Source organism: Pollicipes pollicipes, unplaced genomic scaffold (assembly GCF_011947565.3).
Source record: "Pollicipes pollicipes isolate AB1234 unplaced genomic scaffold, Ppol_2.1 Scaffold_5724;HRSCAF=6776_pilon_pilon_pilon, whole genome shotgun sequence".
In the NCBI taxonomy this organism is placed as follows: domain Eukaryota; kingdom Metazoa; phylum Arthropoda; class Thecostraca; order Pollicipedomorpha; family Pollicipedidae; genus Pollicipes; species Pollicipes pollicipes.
Window position 1 is genome coordinate 34,110,069 of NW_023596746.1, and position 19,114 is coordinate 34,129,182.

At 47.9% G+C, this 19,114-nt stretch overlaps 1 protein-coding gene across 2 annotated transcripts in view; it reads left to right on the plus strand.

Moving 5' to 3' along the window:
* para (sodium voltage-gated channel paralytic) overlaps positions 1-19,114 on the plus strand; it is an 89,245-nt gene that overhangs the window by 9,559 nt on the left and 60,572 nt on the right. The window lies entirely within an intron of this gene.

Below are 19,114 nucleotides of genomic sequence, written 5' to 3' on the forward strand. Positions count from 1 at the left end.
ACAACACAACTTTGGGTCCATTCTGACTCCGGCTCTCCGGATATTACTTGATTACGTGATCAATTTTGATCAAGTCGATTCCGGCTACAAATACTTCGGAGATAACCAAAGACTCATATAACCTGCATTGTGGACTGAGTTTGATATTCAGACAGCTACATATAGCGCTATATTCTTTGGTAGCCATGTAAGCTGTCAGGCCATTACCACATTTTACCTCCAACGTAACCATTGCTCGAAATCTTGATTGCATCGACCGACTGACGATTTTGTTTACACAACAGCGACTCCGACTCACAGCAACACTTAAAAGGAATCGATTCCATCAACACTGAACTCAAATTTAGCACATTTCGGGGTCAAGTCCGGTTCTAGCCAAAACCTACCACAAATGTACTTCCGAACTTGTTAGGTGTTCACATCTCACAACCAATATTCCAAGTTAATGGTGAATTATACAGTGACCTAAGAACTGTACAACACCGTTTTACAACATAATAAAAAAGTATACGGGCAGTAGCTGAATGTAAACAGAAGCGTAAGTTAATCATCCAGTTGTGACCCGAATGACATAGCTTTTACCAATAAGGAAAATCTACACTGGTGAACAATGACACCAGTCCAATGCAGCTCTGCTAGGGCTGTTCGGTGCTGCTACTCGCTTGGTTCCGATATGTTTCTAGGTTTCTAGAGAACGGGAGGGACCTGTTAACGTCTTCGATCTGAAAATGGAGGCAACAATGCTCATCTTATGATTGTTAAATTGATATTTTAACCACGTAAATCAGCATGAAGAAATGTTGTGGGGGACGTGGGTGGCAGGAAGCACTGTGCGGTCCGAATGAGTCTGGACTGAAGCACTAGGTCTAGACTAGAACAAGAAGGCAAATTTTCCGATGTCCCATAATCGACTGTTCGAGTAAATAAGACTTCTAAATTCCTCAGTGCACCACAAATCACCTTTACCTGTGTGATCCTCACACCGCCTCTCTTCGTTCAGCACTCCTCCGCGTGCCATTTTAGAGACACTCTTACTGCTTGACAAAATAACAAACAGAAAGAAAAGAAAAAATGGCTGGCATGGCAAGGCAAAGCAGAAAAGTTGGACAGAGTGTGCACAATTAGACGTTGTACCTGAGAACGATAACGGAACTGCTTATGATTAGGCAGTACAAGAACTAGGCCAAGTGCCATAAACGTAATACTCCCATGTAATAAACCACCTTTGTTATTGGTACTGTACTAGAGCACCGTGATCAAGAAGCATAAACACGCACACTGTCTGTTTTTGGCAACATCTTTATATGAGTAACTAAGGCCTTGATTCCAGCACTCTGCTATTTCCAAAATGCACCTTGATGTCAGCAATGATGCGCGCCGTAGAGCATGCGTTCTTGCTATGTGACTACTGCCTTAAAAGCAAGTAGCAAGGAAGAAAAATGTGAGAAAAGCGTATTTACGTCACTGTTAACGTACCGCGTGTACCAATTAGCAGAAAGGTATAAATCTATCCCTTCGTCGTCCATGTACAAACATCCACCGGCGGTTGACTGGGAAGAGAAAATTTAACGCTCCCAGTCTTGCCTATTCTTGTTTTTCTATGACTCTAGACGTACGGGTTCAGGAACGTGAAAATGTTTGCACCTTTCACCAAATGTTTGGGACACCTAGTGTCAGAACCTTGGAGTTTGCACCGTGCTAAATCATGTCAAACTGACGTCACAAATTGTCCGAAGACATATTGGTCTTTATTCTCAGATTGCTCAACGTCCAATGCTCCTTTACGGTTATAGTTGGGTTATGCGTTTCGGTATATGGCAGCTCGTTCAAAAAGTGAATTGATGCTAGTTCACTTCACAATAAGCTCACAACATGCTTGCTTTCATAGATCGCAATTTAATCTGTTGATGGGACACAGGTCTTGTCACAAGCTCAATGCCTATCACGCTCAACCCCGGGCTATCCCAGGTTGCTTGAAAATGAGGTAACACGATTCAACGCTGAAATCGCGTCAAGCTCCGGCGAGATGATCTGTGATGCAGCTGGCTGAAAAGTTGCGTCGCACGCCATAATCTTTTGAAAGATCAATTCATACTACAGGTCCCTCTAATTTACGTCATTTTAATGCCAATTTTGTAGCTACACTTTAAAAACGTCACAGCATGAATATGTTTGGTGACCTGCTGGCAAACATTTCCTCGTAAGATAGGCATCGTGGTTTAGACTGAGGGCAAAGCTATGCGTATATAAATGATTGCCACAAATCAGCGCTGTATGCTGTAAGGTAGAGAGAACTTGGCTAAGTAAAAAGTGGACCGCCAAACAAAATTCAGGGAAGTTATTAGTCAGTTTTGATCGTGGACAGATGTTAACTGAAGATGCTCCTTTATTTCGCGGTCCGTCAGCTGTTGCGACCACAAAGTGGGTGGTAGATCACACACAATTTTGATGCAAGTGGAGTTGGACTAAGGTTTAAAATGTTTTAACACGGTTGGAACTGGATTATTTTTTAAAGTCTTCATCACATATACTGCGAGGACCTTGGTTTCCAATCATTGCGTTACAATAAAACCTACTTGTATAAAAGGTAAAATTTTGGTTGCTATTTGTTCATACTTCCGTCTGGAGAAGAAGGTCTGGGTAGTGCACTACCCTTCGTATAGAAATTGCATTTAGCTTTTAATGTTGAGAATATCCGTCTGTAAACCATACATACAGCTGAGTTGCTAGCACCTTCAACTTACACGTGGGAGCCCAGATTGGAATGCCGTTAGGCCCACGGTCCCTGAATGCTAATGACCTCCACGACCCATGACCTCCGCAGTTGCTGGCGCTCCACGAAAGCGCGCGCGACGACGTGCGGTATATTCCCTTTAAAAGGAACGGAAAGAAACACAACCTTCTGAGACAATGGTTCTTGTGCGAAAACAAGTTTAACCAAAAATAAATATGGATAAAAAACCAAGTCGCGTGAAAAATAGAAAATGTCTTGTAACTGTGTAGCTGCTACCACTAAAGAGACATTAAAATGATCAATCCCCAATGCTCTGTGATCCTGATGTCCATTACAAGGGGCTATACTAAGGACTGCACGTAACACAGAAGGCCACGCCAGAAAGACTCGATAACCCTTACCGAGTATGAGGCTGGAAATGTACTTTCCAATGTCACTACTGCAGTTTATCTGGTATAAACACGCCGCCACGATCGAAGCCACTTCATTTTTGTTTTGTTTAGGCAGTGAAGCGAGACATGGAACAACAATGGAATGGTAGTTTCTTGAGAATTTGCCTGGCTACTAAACCTCATGAACAATAAGTTCCGCTTTCGCACAACAGGCTCACTATGTAACTTTAAGCTTAACCCTTCAAAAGTGTACTGAGCCCCACCACCTTGCCCTACAAGTTTCGTATCAAGGAGGCACGTATGAGCGCACTTGCGAAGACAACCGCCCAGTTATTTTGATACAGTATGACCTCGGGCGGTATAAGATCTTTAAGCTCATAACTTAAGGTTCAGGAGGTAGCGAGCACCACGATTAACTTATCTGGGTTCCATTTAGTTGCATTTCTGGGGAACATGAAAAATATTTTTACGTCAAGGATTTTAGAAACATAGTGGCCTCCTGACTGTCCTGATTAACTTGTTTGAAGTCCATTTAGTTGCATTCCTGAAGTAAACGTAAATGCACTTTCGCGTTAAAGGATTTTAAACACTTGTGACACATGGCCCGAAGTGTGACGTCAGCAATGATCTGCGAATAGCAAATCTGAAATGTTGCACGATCCAGGTTCCCGGGCATCCATCTGGAAGTTTGGGTATTCGAAGTACGATAGAATACAATTGTCATTAGCATCAGCTGGAAAAAGAATCCTGGGCTATCCAGTACGTTTAGATAAGAATGAAGGGACGAGCTTTCATGAGACCGCGTACCGCGATGAGCGTCAATGCTCGATTTTATTGCAGCATCGTTTTTCTTGCACGTGACAAGTCAAACAAAACATAAATCACTCTATGCTGGGCGCGCCGCCATCTTTGCATGGAATACGTGACATACGTAAATTCATTTGCGTTGAATGTCTGAATAATTTAAATCAATCTCCACAAGGCATAACAACCTGTGAGTTTATGAAGTATTGAGTATGAAGGTAAATCATGCAGTGCAGTTTAAATTGAAACACGTTACTGAGCAACGATCGCCAACCATTATATTGCGGTACAGGCTACCACCGCAGGTATCGACTTCGAGCCCATCTAGCGGTGGCAATGGAAACTAACTTTGGGTCAGCGGCGCAGGGCTCAGTGGCAGCATGCCCGTCTCATAACCGCGATGATGAGAAGTGAATGCTTATCACCAGCCGCATTTCGATGTTCTCCCAGTGCGGTCGGCTTGAGAGGTTGTAGCGCTAATGGCTTGGGTGTCGCAACATTACCAACTAATTATGCGGCTTTGAAGTTGTAAGCGTGTCGGTCACACCTCAGGCAGCGCGTAGCACTTATTGCTAACAGGAGAATGGACCCGTTTCAAATCCCAACGAGCGTGTTTGCATGACATTTCGCCAAGAGAGGAGTTTTCCACAGCTGCTTTTGTCCGTAACTTTACGATCCTGTTCTTCAGTAACCTTCAGATGTTCCGTTACGTGGATGCACGCGAATGATGGTAAACATAGTTTTCTGTCCAATGAGCTGTTCTTAAGAACACAGTTGTAAATTATCTTGAAGTTTGGCCCTAAATGTTTTTTTGTTGGAGTTTATCAGCGATTCTATGATGATGTTCGGACCCTATTGAGAGAAATCCATCATGACTCTGAAGAAATCGACTTTTATGCAAAAGTAATCCTTCACAAATCACCGTGTTTTTTTACTGTAGTCCAATCACTGTGATGCATGGTTATGGTCACACATGTCCACAAACTGCCATTGCGAGTTGGAATTAGTTTATGGCTCTCCAAGAAAAAGTCTTAGAAGACACATTATGACAAAGTTATTATCAGCGTGCTGTCAGCTTTTTGCTTCTTTAGTACTCATTTTTCGGTGGAGAAAAACACAGACCTTCATTAAATGCTAGTAACATCAGTTAGTCAGCAGCATGAAATAAAAATCCTCCTTCAAACCATCAGCTCAAGAGTAAATGGGCTTTACAGCAGGTTTGTGTCGCAGATGGAATGCACAGATTACTGGCAAGGACCAGCCCTGTTTATTTATGGCTTTAGCTGCTTGTGAGCCCAACGTCCCGACTCCGCGCATCTCCTTGCCCAGTTAAGTAAACATCCGCTCCGCTCGGCCAGCATTAGATTATTTTGAGGATGCATCGGATCTCATCATCCCTGGAAATGACTAGGCACAAAGCTCATATGACAAAGGACACACATTAAAGTGGATTTCTTCAGACAACACATGCTTGGTATTAAACGCGCGTATGTTAAACGCGCGTAGTAATTCGAAGCGCGCGGTACGGTCAATCGGGTAATTTCAGGTTTTCTTTGCTCCGGATATGACTGTGCAGCAATGCACCGCCCTCAACCATCTATCTGTCCGCGTACCTCGCGACGTTCGCACGGCTTAGCAGGCTTGACAACGAAGAGTTTACCCGACTTCAGTAAGTGGTTAGCTGTCCGTGGCATTGTTGGGGGGGGGGGGGGGGCACCATAAGCCGTCGTCTGCGTTGAGCCTGCCTCGGCCGCTGGGCCCACGCGGCCTCGCCCGGCTTAGCGGCGCCGGCCGCCGGCCTCAGGGCGGGGCAGGCTGGGACCGGCCGTCTCCAGGTGTATATATCGCGGCCGGGCCGAATCAATGCAGCGTTGGACGCGGCGATCGCGTGCCGCGGGCGACCTCGCCTGACCTCTGGCCATTGATTGCTGACACGGGGAAGAGCGGCGCGCCGGCCAGCTCAGTCGCCGCGCAGGGGCAGCTGTCCCGATACAAACGACAGTGCAGGGACAGCTGCCTCGACACAAATGACGGTATAGGGACAGCTGTCTCGGCACAGACGACAGTGCAGGACAGCTGCTCCGATACGGACGTCAGTACAGTGACAGCTACCTTAACACAGACGACAAAACAGGGACAGCTGCCCCAACACAGACGAAAGTACAGGGATAGCTACCCGCACACAAACGACAGTACAGGGAACAGCTGTCCCGAAACAGACGACAAAACAGGGAGAGCTGCTACGACGCAAATGACAACTGTCTCGATACAGACGACGATACATGGACAGCCGTTCCGACTCAGATTTCAGTGCAGGACAGCTACTCCGACTCAGACGTCAGTACAGTGGGACACAAAACCGCTGAGCAGGAAAAGTGCCCTGACAAAGCCGTCTCACAAAGCGGCACCAATCCTGAAGCACACGACATTCAGGCAGCTGTCCGGACACAGTTGACACTGCAGGTAATCGTCCTGACACAGATGACAGCACAGGTTATCTACAGCTAGCTATTCAGACACAGCCGTCGCGTTGCTGCCGGCCATCCCAATGCGGTATTCGGGCAAAAAGTTGAATAGAAAAAGTCTAACAACAAGGACAAAGGACAAAAAATGGACAGAAATAGAGTAACAATAAGAACAAGTCAACAGACAATATGAGGATTAGAGTAAAATGGGGAAAAAGATCACATTTCGAGTCAACAACAACAAGTCGACAGGGACAAAAACCAAAATGGAAAGAGGAAAGAAACCAAAAGCCCAAGAGGACAATATCCTACACCGCTACAAGGAAACCGACAAAATGTTAACATCAGCGAGGTCAAAAGGTGGCTTTCCGATGCGCAAACATTGCTTCAAAGACTGTAGGGTAGATTTTTACTAAAAACTTATTTGTGTTACAAGTGATGCATTCTGAAACGATCGTCCTAATATACCGGTCGATGCAGCCATAGATTGCAATCGTAATGTATCACATGTATGAAGGAAAAGACTTGATGGTAAAAAAGTTCTTAGTGTTCATGCTACAGCAGTTTTCTCGTAATCACATCGAAAAATGGATTATTACGTTTAATTAAATTTTATATCTCGACCAATGGTCTTTCTCTCCGATATTTCGCACTGCTTGAGGAAGATGAGTGGCCGAAATATAACATTTCATTTACCGTAGCCTTTTACATCTTTTGACATGATCGCGAGGAACCCGCTTTCAAATGATGATCATGAAGGTTATCACCGACATGGGTAAACAGTCACCTATCTGTCCCACGAACATGTGTCCAGTGTCTAGCATGTCCCATGTGTCTAGTTCCTAATGTTTTATCTCGGGGACCTGTCCCTGGGTCCGGAACCAGAAACAACCCAGAAGTCTGTTTGAAATCAAACCAGAACCCCATCAAGAACCAGGATCCAGCACTGAGTCATGCTGGGAAGCCGGCAAAAGCCATCATCCAGCTTGACAATAAGCCAAAGATCTAGCAACAACCAAGATCCGGCCTACCATGTGCCCAGTGATCCAACGGGAACCAAAAGCTTGCCTGAAATTGTGCTGAGAGGTGGATGGAAATTTAAGATGCAGATTGCAATATTGCCAGAAGTAAAGAAAGAACACAGATCCAGGCTGGGATTACACTGAGAAACCAGCAAGATCAAAAGTTCAGCATAAAGTCAACGGCCGTCCATGAATAGCGTAACATATTTTTTTCGCCTTCCACCCTCTCCCCGCCTCTGATTACGCACAGGTTGCTGGTTATTTGCTTTTTCGTTAACCTTTTTTCGTTCGCATTTTCGTTCTACATGACCCAATACTACACCGAGCATCGGTCCCCATACACAGATCAGATACAGGCCACTGTCCCGCACGGACAACATTGCGGCCCGCTGCCCTGCCAGATGACAAAACAGACGGACGTCACGGTGTATATATATATATATATATATATATATATATATATATATATATATAATGCGCTACAGGCAACCGTCCTAGCCAGAATGAAATTGAATTATAATTTGCGACATCTTCTGGATAATCCGCTGGCAGAAGATTTGCGTAGCGTGCAACAACTAGTCCGACCCCGGTTTGGATGCTGACCGGTGTAAAAGCCAATGAGCCGTGTTTTCTGCCCAATCGTGCTCTTGACGTACGGCCCGCAGAAGAGGCCTACGTCCTCTCCCGCACCACACTCCTCGTGGTCTGCTGATATTACCGCTATGAGCCTGGCTCCGATTCCATGCGAGCCCGGCTCCGATTCCATCGCCGCCGCCTCCCCAGCCCGCCTGGGGAGGAGGCGTTCTCACATTACATTCGGCGTCTCCATTACCGGCGGAGCGGCTCGGTCCCAGGCGGCCGACGCTGTTCGGGCCCGTCTAACTTGCCACGCTCCAGGCATTTTGGAGACGACCCCCCCCCCCCCCGCCGCACGTCATCCGCACGGCTGCCCCCTCCGTTCCCTTCCCAAGGGTGGTTACTGGGACGTACTGAGCTCCGCTATTACATCAAAAGTGCTGAAGCGCGCTGCGCTGCAGGCAGACCGATTCTGACGGTGTCACGCACTTTAACGCCATCGGAGTCAGGGATCACCAGCCACTAGTAGACTCGCATATTTTATACTCCTTTTAGGAGGTTGGACATCTGCTTCACTTTAGATCAGTGTTTTATACGCTTAGCATCACGCTTACTTCATTTTCAGGTACCAATAATCACTGCTCAAGTCATGGAAACTTCTATTCGAAGGCCTATTAATGAATGAGTTCTTTCGGCTTCCCTACTGGTACTACCGTGTGCGTAGCACAGTGGATTTATTATATACAAATGTATTTGATTTAACCGGAATCAAAGCGCCAAAAGTACCCTCCATAGGCCTGTCATATTATTTACTGTTTGCCAGTTTAACGCAAATCTGGTCCCATCTTCATAAGAGAAATTACAGCCCTACGAACGTTTGTTGAGCCTGTGTTCTCATGTCAGAAAACGGACCATAGTTTGATAATGTAACTTTGGATTTCGATTTATGAGTCGTTTCCAACTGAGGTGTTTTGATGAAACTAAATCGCTTTTTAGTTTGTAGGCTCATGCGGTCCGATTTCAAATCGCGTAGTTTTATGGGTTAATGTTATGAACGGCCGCGGTGAATCTTGTGCCATCTACACCATTTCATTCGGATATTTTCAAAATGCATTCCATTTGAGACATCCCGTCTCAAGCATCAGCAACTCAACGAAACGATCATGTGCAGAAATGAGTTTGTAACATCAGCATCACCTACTAGCATTGCACCGACTAAGACTCCTCTGCCTGCCTCCTGCTCAACCTCGAACCGTCGCATCAGCACGACAAAATTTATGCCCCTGAGCCAGCCAGCGGAATGCCTGCCTGGCCGGCTCTTCCAGCCGCCCAATCAACCATGCCGCTGATGAACCACGTGTTCTTCGTCGAGTGCGAAGGTTGTTGGTCACCAGAATGCGACCGCGGAGCAATACAGTAACTCCCCCTGTCTTAAGGTCTCACCCGGACGGCTGCGGAAGAAAGGGTCGACGCAGGCACACGTGCTTTAGGGGTGGCCTGAATAGAATGAGGCTTTGTACGTGGGTGTTCATTTAAAGCGGCACACTAAGCTGACAACATGACATATGTTGATGCATATAGTAGACAACATAACAAGAAATATTCTTCGACGTGTCAGGAAGCAATGTCGAACACACGAGGGAGACAGGGATTCGAGTCATGGGCTACTGGGCTAGTGCATTTGAGTTCGAGTGTTGCCTATGTGTCTGTGTATTGAGGCATTCTAATAAAATAGGGAAGAGATTTCGTTGAACTAGCGTTATCTAAGAAGGATCAGGGATGCAAAATTGTCATAGAATCACCTAAAAGTGGAGGGCTGTGCTATGAACACAATATACCTGAAGCTCTGCAAGAAGCCAGATGATACAGGATGATGCGAAGAGGGCTGATTCTCTCTGCCTTTAAACTGTTTTGCTGTATTTTCTTAGCCATGCTAGCAAAATGTCAGATCACGGCGATTGGCCCCTTTTGCACTCGGTTAAATATTTCAAGGTGCAAGAGTTGCGTTCAGGAACAACCGTTTCCATAATAAAATTAAGACTTCAACATTCACGAGCATTTCATCAACAATGCTTTTAAAGCAAGCATTAGCTTCAGTCTCGGACGAGAGAGCGTGAAATTTAAGCCTTTTTGTTCTTGTTAACGCATTATATCTCACTTTGATATCAGCCAGGCCCGTCTAGTTACCACGGGCCTTCTCTTTGTCACGTGCGTTTTGCGTTTCGCGTCTCAAGTAGCTTGATTGGCATTTCTAAAAAAACAACAACACTGTCTTAGTTTACGGGCGCTTTGTTCATCGCGGGAAGCAGCCAACGATTTCGGTGTGCCTCCTGTGCATAGCCACCGTGGTATCACTGTGTCGTTAGCATTTTGGGACCTCTGTATCTAGACCCCTATTGTTGTTTTTGGCCTGCGATGATCTCTTGTGATAAGCTACCGAGAAGTGAAGGGGTACTCCGGGTTTCTCGCAAAGCATCTCCCTTCACGTGCAGATTGCGAGATGACCGGTCCGGCGTTTTGAGAGAGACACATATCCCATTAGAAGAGTCCTTCCATGAATCCACCCCTGACTCCAGTCTTAACAAGACTGACTCATGCTTATGTAAGGCGTGCGACCGTTGCTGGTGTTTGGCTGCCTTGACATGATCCGAATAATGAGCTGGGTGTGAATGCAAATCTTGTCTTTCCCTGACGTGCTTCCCGATATCGGAAACAAAACAGGAAAACTAAATCAAAATGACTTAATACGCGCCTGGGTGGGCGGTTGAATACAATTCGTCCGGGTGTGCGGTGTCGGGATCAGTTTGACCCCACTGATGCCTTAGAAACTAAAAAAGCTAGAAACACCAAATTCACAGGTGTGTTGACCTGTACGCAAACTCATTTGTGTCAAAATGTGAGGCTCCTAGGTCATGGAGTTCGGGTCAAATAAGGTCAAACAACTTCAAACTTCAGATTGGTGTCCAAAGTGCCCCAAGACCTTCTCGTGCAACCACCGCGAAACTGGATACCTGTTCTGAGCAAAAGATCACTGGTGCTCTTTCAAGGTCAGTGACCTTGTGTGTCTTTCGAAGGTCATAGTGACCAGAATAATACAAAGATGCTTCGATTTTTGGGGGTTTGAACAGGTGTTAAGAACTACGCTACGCAGAATGTTCCTAAAAAGGAAAGTTGACCTTGGTCAATTTAGGTCAGTGACCTATTTCATTCATTCTGATCCATATGCTGATTCATAAGAGTACATAGCAGATGCATAATGCGGTTCCTGTTATCAACAGATTAAAAATAAGCACGAGAGACTACTCCATGTAGCAAGCTCTCGAGTAAGAAAAGAGACTTCTTTTGACTTCGGTATGAGCTTCATACCTGGCCCAAAGTCAATTCAATTACTTAATGCAAGTGTTATGTTGCTTACTATCAAATAGATACGTAGTTTCGTCTAGTATCCCGTTATTGCATCGGATGGAACGATCCCGTGGATATTGCCTTCGCTGAATCCGTGGCCTGACTTTGACCTGGCGTAGGTCAGGGACCTTGTAGGGTACATCCAATTTTTTGTACAAAACGATTCATTATTCGGTTGTCTACAGCTCCGCAAAATTTTCTTTGGCTACGCGGCACGTTCGGAAATCATCCCGGAAAAACCCTTCGGGGTTCAAATCAACCCCCACTGGAGCGCAAGTCTATGTTTATTGTTTATGTACATGCATGTGGTACACATCGCGTGTCACACCACCATCATTACCGCACACTCTCCGTGTTTTTGCAGACAGACATTGCAATAAACTAATATCATTCCAACTTGTCACTTCGCGATTTGCAATTTCATGGCTATAACGCAAAATTGTGATAAAGCCCCGCTTTGTTGCCACCGCATAGCTGCCTGCACATTGCCAAGTGCGCGCATACATCATGTGCAAACTCCAGCCCCGTGATGACCCATACTTTATTTGCATGTGGCGATGTAAGAAAACAGAATGGCACACAACTTTGTGTTCTACATAAATATTATGCCATGGATATTGCATCTAATCTGCGGTGAAATATACGGCTGCTCGCGTGGGAGGACAGCTAGTGCTAGCAGTGAATATCCATGCCAGCCATCAGCCGACATGGCATCGTGCCAGGGTATGCCGGCCACCGGAGCCAGCCACTGTCGGCCACCGGAGCCAGCGACTGTCGGCCACCGGAGCCAGCCACTGTCGGCCACCGGAGCCAGCCACTGTCGGCCACCGGAGCCAGCCACTGTCGGCCACCGGAGCCAGCCACTGTCGGCCACCGGAGCCAGCCACTGTCGGCCACCGGAGCCAGCCACTTTCGGCCACCGGAGCCAGCCACTGTCAGCAACCGGAGCCAGCCGCTGTCGGCAACCGGAGCCAGCCACTGTCGGCCACCGGAGCCAGACACTGTCGGCAGTAAAAAAACAACCGGCGGTCCTGTCTGGTGGTCAGCATTTGTGTTAGACAGCACTGTCTGAACGTAACCTATGCTTTGGCCGACCCAAATCATATGGCATACCTTCGCATCACATCAACTGCCCTACGCCCGTTGTCACGGCCGGCCGTTGTCACGGACATCCCCTGTGCCAAGTGGTCCTGGATCGCCCTTTCCTGGGTGATCCTATGCTGTGACACCCTCCGTCCCTGGTGGCCATGTATGTCGTGTGACCCCTGCCTGTGTGACCCTGCAATGCGGCTGCCCCGGCTGGCTGACCCTGTGTGTCACGTGACCCCCGTACCGGGCGACCGGGTCGGGCGGCAGCCCGTCGTCCGGGGCGGCGCAGGGCGCCGGCCGACGGCCGCCCGTTGCCATGAGGATCGATCGACGCGCGGCGGCGCGGCCCGGCCCAGCCGGCCGGGGGGCATCAATGCTTGGAGGACGGTGGTCAGCCGCCGGCCGCCGCCGCCGCCCCCACCGCCCGCGCGCCGGCCGACATGTCACGGTGATGGGCTTTGGACGCGACGGCCTCATTGTGGACAAGTTCAACAAGGAGTACGTCACGTTCTCCGTGCGCCGGCTGGTCGGGTTGCGGTGCGAGCCGCTCCTGACGCGGGAGGTCACGGTAAGCCGCCCAACCCTGGCAGCACCGGTCTGCTGGTTCAAGGCGTTCGTGCTAAGTGCGGCATCGTGCCTGATCCTTCTGGAGCAGGGGTGGCGCCGCGGATTTTGAGCTGGGGTCGGCTTTTTCCAGGGGGAGGGGGTTCCTGGGCAAAATGAAGTCTTAAGTGGTCATTTGATCCACACAGGGGCCTTCTCGATTTCGGAACAGGCGTCGCTATTCCAAAACGGTGCCTTCTGATCCGGAAAACGGCTGCGTGGTATATATGGGGGCCTCCTGATCCAGAACAGGATGTTTTCAATTCGCAAAGGGGCGCCTCCAAATCCAGTGGACGGCCTTGCAATCCCAAAACAGGGTGTCTTGATCCGGCACTGCAAACAACTTGTGCGTGAAAGGGGCCTCTTATTCCAGAAAAGATCCTTTAGATAGAGAGAGCGTCTTCTTATCAAAGGCCTCAAGGATAACGGCCTCTTTCAGAATGGAGCCACCGGATCCATGAAAGTTGGGCCATGAAAAAACGTTGGGCCGCCTGATCTAAGGCATGGGAGGCAACGCTACAATGTCTGCAACATAAATCAGCAACCCAATGTCTCCAACGCAACATCTATCCAATTCATAAAGCTGGCCTCATAATCCTCAAAACGGGCCTCTTGATGCAGAAAAGGGTTTTCTGAGCCCAATTTAGTACCAACTAGCTCATATATGGGCACTTTATTGATCTTAGTGTTAGGAATCAGCCTGAGCTACACAGCCTTTAATTTAGCCTAAACGGGACTTCCAAAATTCGCAAGGGGAATATACTCCTGCCCCCCCCCCCCCTTGTCTGCCGGCAGACTACCCCCTCTGACCCGGCCCCTGCCGCGCCCTCAGCCATCTGGACGGCATTTGGAAAGGCCGGAAAAGTAGGACATTTCTCAATTTATTCAGAGTATTAATGACTCCATACGAAGCTGAAAGCTGACATAGTAAATGGTGATCTTGTGAAACACCGGTCCGTGCAGTGTCAATGGAAAAGCCGCTTGATTATTCATACAAAATCGATAAACAGGTGCTACTTTGATGAAGAACATAACGTGGATCTCGACTTGTTTTCCGCGCGGAGAGCACACTACACACAATTTCGCCTCACATGAGAACCGGCGCACGATGAAGGGCTATCGTCGAAAGATGTTGATCATGAAAGGTTTCCATGTTCACTAATAGAACAAGGTGGTCCAGTGTTGCGTTCAGACTAGTTATTAATTATGGATGTGTTTACTTGTTTGCCGGCTTATGCAAATGTACACCGGACGTTTTACCGTTCGCGAAATATGACCAGTTTTGATTGTATTCTTGAATTCCGGGACAAACTTGTTCAAGTTCTGATTACGTAACCACATGAGCAGCTGCCATTTTCCTTATAATGCCGCATGTATATTTGCGATAAACTCTTCGATCGGCTGCTTTGGGTGTAGAAAACTATATTCCTGTCATTAAATGCATGCGAATATAAAGACCGGGGCGCAGAGGACAGCTGGCGTCGTTTGTCGCCTCGCTTCTTAAGTAAAGATTTGCATGTCAATACAAATACTTGATTGCATTAGTATTTTTTTCTCTTTTTATACTCCCACCTCTTTCAAAAGTTGTGCCGTTCCAACTCATCGGTCAATGTTGCCTCCGACCCTTGTAGCAAACGACGCAGTGGAGGGATGATCGTGACGCCCCCCCCCCCCCTCCCCCCGCGCAACATGGCCGCCTCAGGCTGGAATGACTGTCTTTGGCAAGCTGCCAGCTGACCTTTCCATGTCAAGCACCCTTCACCAAGCCCGCCGGGTCAATCGTCAGCGGGACGTTTCCGGCGATGATGACGATTATCATCTGGGTTGTAGGGTGTGTCAACTATTCTGTCATATGGCGTCTCCTCGCTGACAACTACCGGTTGTTTCAGACCCTTTATCATACCGTTTTGGTGGATGATTTATGGAGTTTCGGCTTAAGTCGGTGTTATTTGTGGAGTTTCGGCTTAAACTGGTGGTATTTGATCAGTTAACTTTGACATAGCCTAGGACAATTAAATCATGAAGCAACATTGGAATCTGAAAACAAATAAAGGTTTATTTAAAGACCGTGATGTAATCTTTCGACCTTCCGTGATGTAATCTGCCTCTGGCTGGGCCCTCAGCTCCGCCCGCTGCCGGTGCCTGTGTGGTATTGAATAGGACCATTCTGTTTCTGCCGCAAGCAGTGGGCGGGAGCCGTGTTGTGATGCAGGACCATCCATCGCCGTAGCGTCTATCTGGGTCGTCGTAGCATCTAGCTAGGCCGAGCTCAAAGTTTGTATTGCGATCTGTGAAGCAAATTTATATTCGATGCTCAGATGCCACTTTCCTTAACATCACAGCCTCTGCTGTGGCTATCTTTTCAGCTCAAATGTAATCGATCACAAATCTCGAAAAACATCCTCGAAAAACGATAGGACAGGAGGCTGCCGTTGCTGGCAGCGTAGCGACTCTATTTTTTTCGCGCGCATTGTTTGACGGCAGCACCCTTTGCGATCAATAACCTTGCTGGCTGTGAGGGCATCTGCTGTTTGGCAGTGCAATCTCGGGTGGATGCCACCTCGAACTTTCCTACATCAAAGCGCAGAGGTTGTTAATTATCACCGGCCTTATATGCTTCGTTGAAAGATTGCAGACGAAATATGAAAACACGCATTTTTTGCTGTTGCTATTGCTACCCGAGAAGCTTCAAAGAAGCTTGAATGTGGAAATTGTGGAAATATTGCGGAAAATGTGGAAAAGCAATGCGACACACAAGGACAAGCATGCGTATCGACAGCGATACAAATCAATGCGCATCTCCATCTATGCTTAACTGATACATGCTCAACTAGATGCAGACTCTACACCCGAGTGAGTGCCGTCTGCGAACGCATGCTGACATCTGTGCGTGCGTTGGCGTCTGTAGTGTCGGTTGCCGAGTGATCTAATGACCCGACCTGGAGGTCATTAGACAGTGGCAGGCTATCCGTCATCGGAGCGGGTAGTTATCGCCCAGCCGTGAACCTTGGCCCGTGCACTCCATGCACACACGCTACATACACTATTATTCGCTGGGTATCGCGTCTAATAAGCAATCCTCCGGCATATCCGGCCGGGCAAGGTGGACGTTTGTGAGAAAGATATGCACGTGGTTGACTGTGGTGCCTTCGGCAACATCTCAAGCATACTACTGTGAGCTCTATTTTTTGGAAACCGATGATTGAAACATATGCTTATTGGGGAATGGGAATTTAAGAAGCGTCGTCCAAGAAATTACGTTCATTTCATCGTATGACAGCAAATTATGTGCTTTTGTTATTTCGTGATCATTTGTGTCGTTACTTGCAAGTCAGTTCCCATTCCAAAGCTGACAAGCGCGGGTATCTACGGGGAACATGAATGTCTCATGGTGTCACGCTCATCGTGTTTGAACCTCGCATGATTCGGCGTCAATGTCACATTGAACCTGGAACCAAGGCTGTCGTTGCGAGACATGTATTCACTAACAGAGTGCTTTTTACCAATTGGTCAGCGGTATCCAGTATTCACCTAACTAAAAGCAAATCATCTGGATTCTTAAAACTCAATAAGGATCAGAAGAGCGCGCGCCAGGTAGACTGGACGTCAGCATCGCTGCCAGTACTCGCAGCGATGGTCCCAGTTCCGCATGCTTCTGAGGCAATTATGTTTTGATTTTACCGTAACCCCATCACCATATGAGCCATCATCAGGATCTCCTGCAAAGTCGCGCCGATAAGAGAATATTGGCGTATATACATGTTTCATGACCGTGTTTCTGTCTTTCTGTTTTCACCGTTGGTATTTGGTCTGGTGCAGATTCGATAGAGAGCCCACTAGAAGCGACACAGTTTATGTTGAAATGTAACAAAGGAAAATAATTTCATTCTCCACCCTCTCTTTTCGCTCACACTTTTGCACTCCTTCGATATGCGCTCGATAGTGTGCTCAGTTAATGCATCCGTAGTTCGGTACATCCAACTCAACTCGTGATATAAGTGACATTTTAATCAATCGATATTCGTTTTTGAAGAAATTCATAGATACCGCAGAAAAGTAAGAAGTAAATTCGCTTTCATGTCATTAAATAAGATATCTTTTTATATATACAAGATGTGAAGAAGCGTATATTTCAGGCATGCTATTTTAACAATAATAATCACCATCCTTGCATCATTGTTAGCAACGTGACGTGCGCCCTGGTTCAAGTAAACTAAGCCCTAGTCTTTGTTTCCCGGCCACTGATGCTGGTGATTCTCGACATGATCTCTGGCGTTGCGATCTCCCACTGAATATTTAATTCTTCGGAAATGCCAAGTCACTAAGTATCGCTCAAGGTCTTAGCTGTTGTCAGTTTGGTCATGGGTGTACCCGTTCTTCGCTTGGAACCCAGCGGAAGCGCCTTCTGTTGACAGCTTTGCGTCAACTCGTAATATTTTCCATTTCCCATAGCTCGTCGCGAGAAGCGCTGACATAAATTTTCTGAAAGCCGGAGCAACTGGTTGAAGGTCCCCGTTTGCGTAGTCTGATGCAATATTCCTCGCGTCAAGCGTAGACCACTCTACAGCCCTGCGCCATTTATTGGCGTGACGGCCGTACGACCGCGCAGTCCAGTCCAGTCCAGCGCAGTCCAGTCCAGTCCAGCGCAGTCCAGTCTAGTCCAGCGCAGTCTAGTCTAGTCCAGCGCAGTCTAGTTCAGTCCAGCGCAGTCCAGTCCACTCCAGTCCAGTCCAGCGCAGTTCAGCCCAGTCCAGCGCAGTCCAGTCAAGTCCAGCGCAGTCTAGTCTAGTCCAGCGCAGTCTAGTCCAGTCCAGCGCAGTCCAGTCCAGTCCAGTCCAGTCCAGCGCAGTTCAGCCCAGTCCAGCGCAGTCCAGTCCAGTCCAGCGCAGTCCAGTCCAGTCCAGCGCAGTCCAGTCCAGTCCAGTCCAGTCCAGCGCAGTACAGTCCAGTCCAGCGCAGTCCAGTCGTGTCCAGCGCAGTACAGTCCAGTCCACGCGAGGGCAGCCGTCGCCGAGCGGCCGCCAGCCCGGACTGATCCGCCGTGAGTCTCGTCACACGTCACCGCCCACGCCAGCGCGCTCCTGAGCCCGGCGCCCTTCGGACACTCTTCCACACACTCGCGCTGCAGGGGCTATTACCGGGCCGGCGGTCGACCCGCGCGCCCTCGTGACCTTTTCGGGTGCGATGTCACCGGTCCATTTGACATGCAAACGCAGAAGACAAGCTCTTAGGAAGATTAAAGGTGGGATCTTCTATTGACATAACTCCATGAAATGCTATTCATCCGATGCAGTGCAGTTCTTCGCATTACCACTGGAAGAGTCTTTTCGGTGAACAGCTCGTCACGCGTCGCCTGCGTAAGTTGCCGTGGACCTGACGCAACAGGTAAAACGCAGCATCAATGCGAAAACAAAGATCCAATGCTGATCGATGGTCAAGACCGCCTGAATAAAAGGCCTCGCAGCACAGATCTTTATGCTAGTGTCCAGGGACCGTCTAAGGGGAACCACCACGTAAATATCCATTTATCTCAGTGTGATGAAGCAGATATTTACCGCCGCTTGTGCACGTTCCGTCAGTTTATGACTATACATTCAACATTTTGTTTTTTCATCCCTTTTCTCCATGCCTTTTCGTCCTATTCCTCTTGTTTCTGACCTTTTGTGGGTCTCTCTCCTCTCGCTCTACGTCTTCCCCCATCGATTTCCACCCTCCCTTCCGTCTTGACTTATTTGTTTCAATGGCAAGATAGCTTAATTTCCACGGAAGGCTGATGTCTGCCAGCTCTCCGCTCATCGCGGCCATTTGTCGAGATGTCGTTGGCCGCTCCAAGGATGCCAATTTGGGTCCACCCGTAGGTTAGTCGGGTGCTCTGGTTTAACAGAAACTGCGCTGGGATACGACAGCCAGCGAATGCCGCAATGCCGGGGGACGGGATGCTCAGGTGCGCTCTCCCCTGCTGTTAAAAGATATGCTGCACTGGCAACATGGGCCGCTAGTGGGCCATGGAATCCGCCAGAGCTC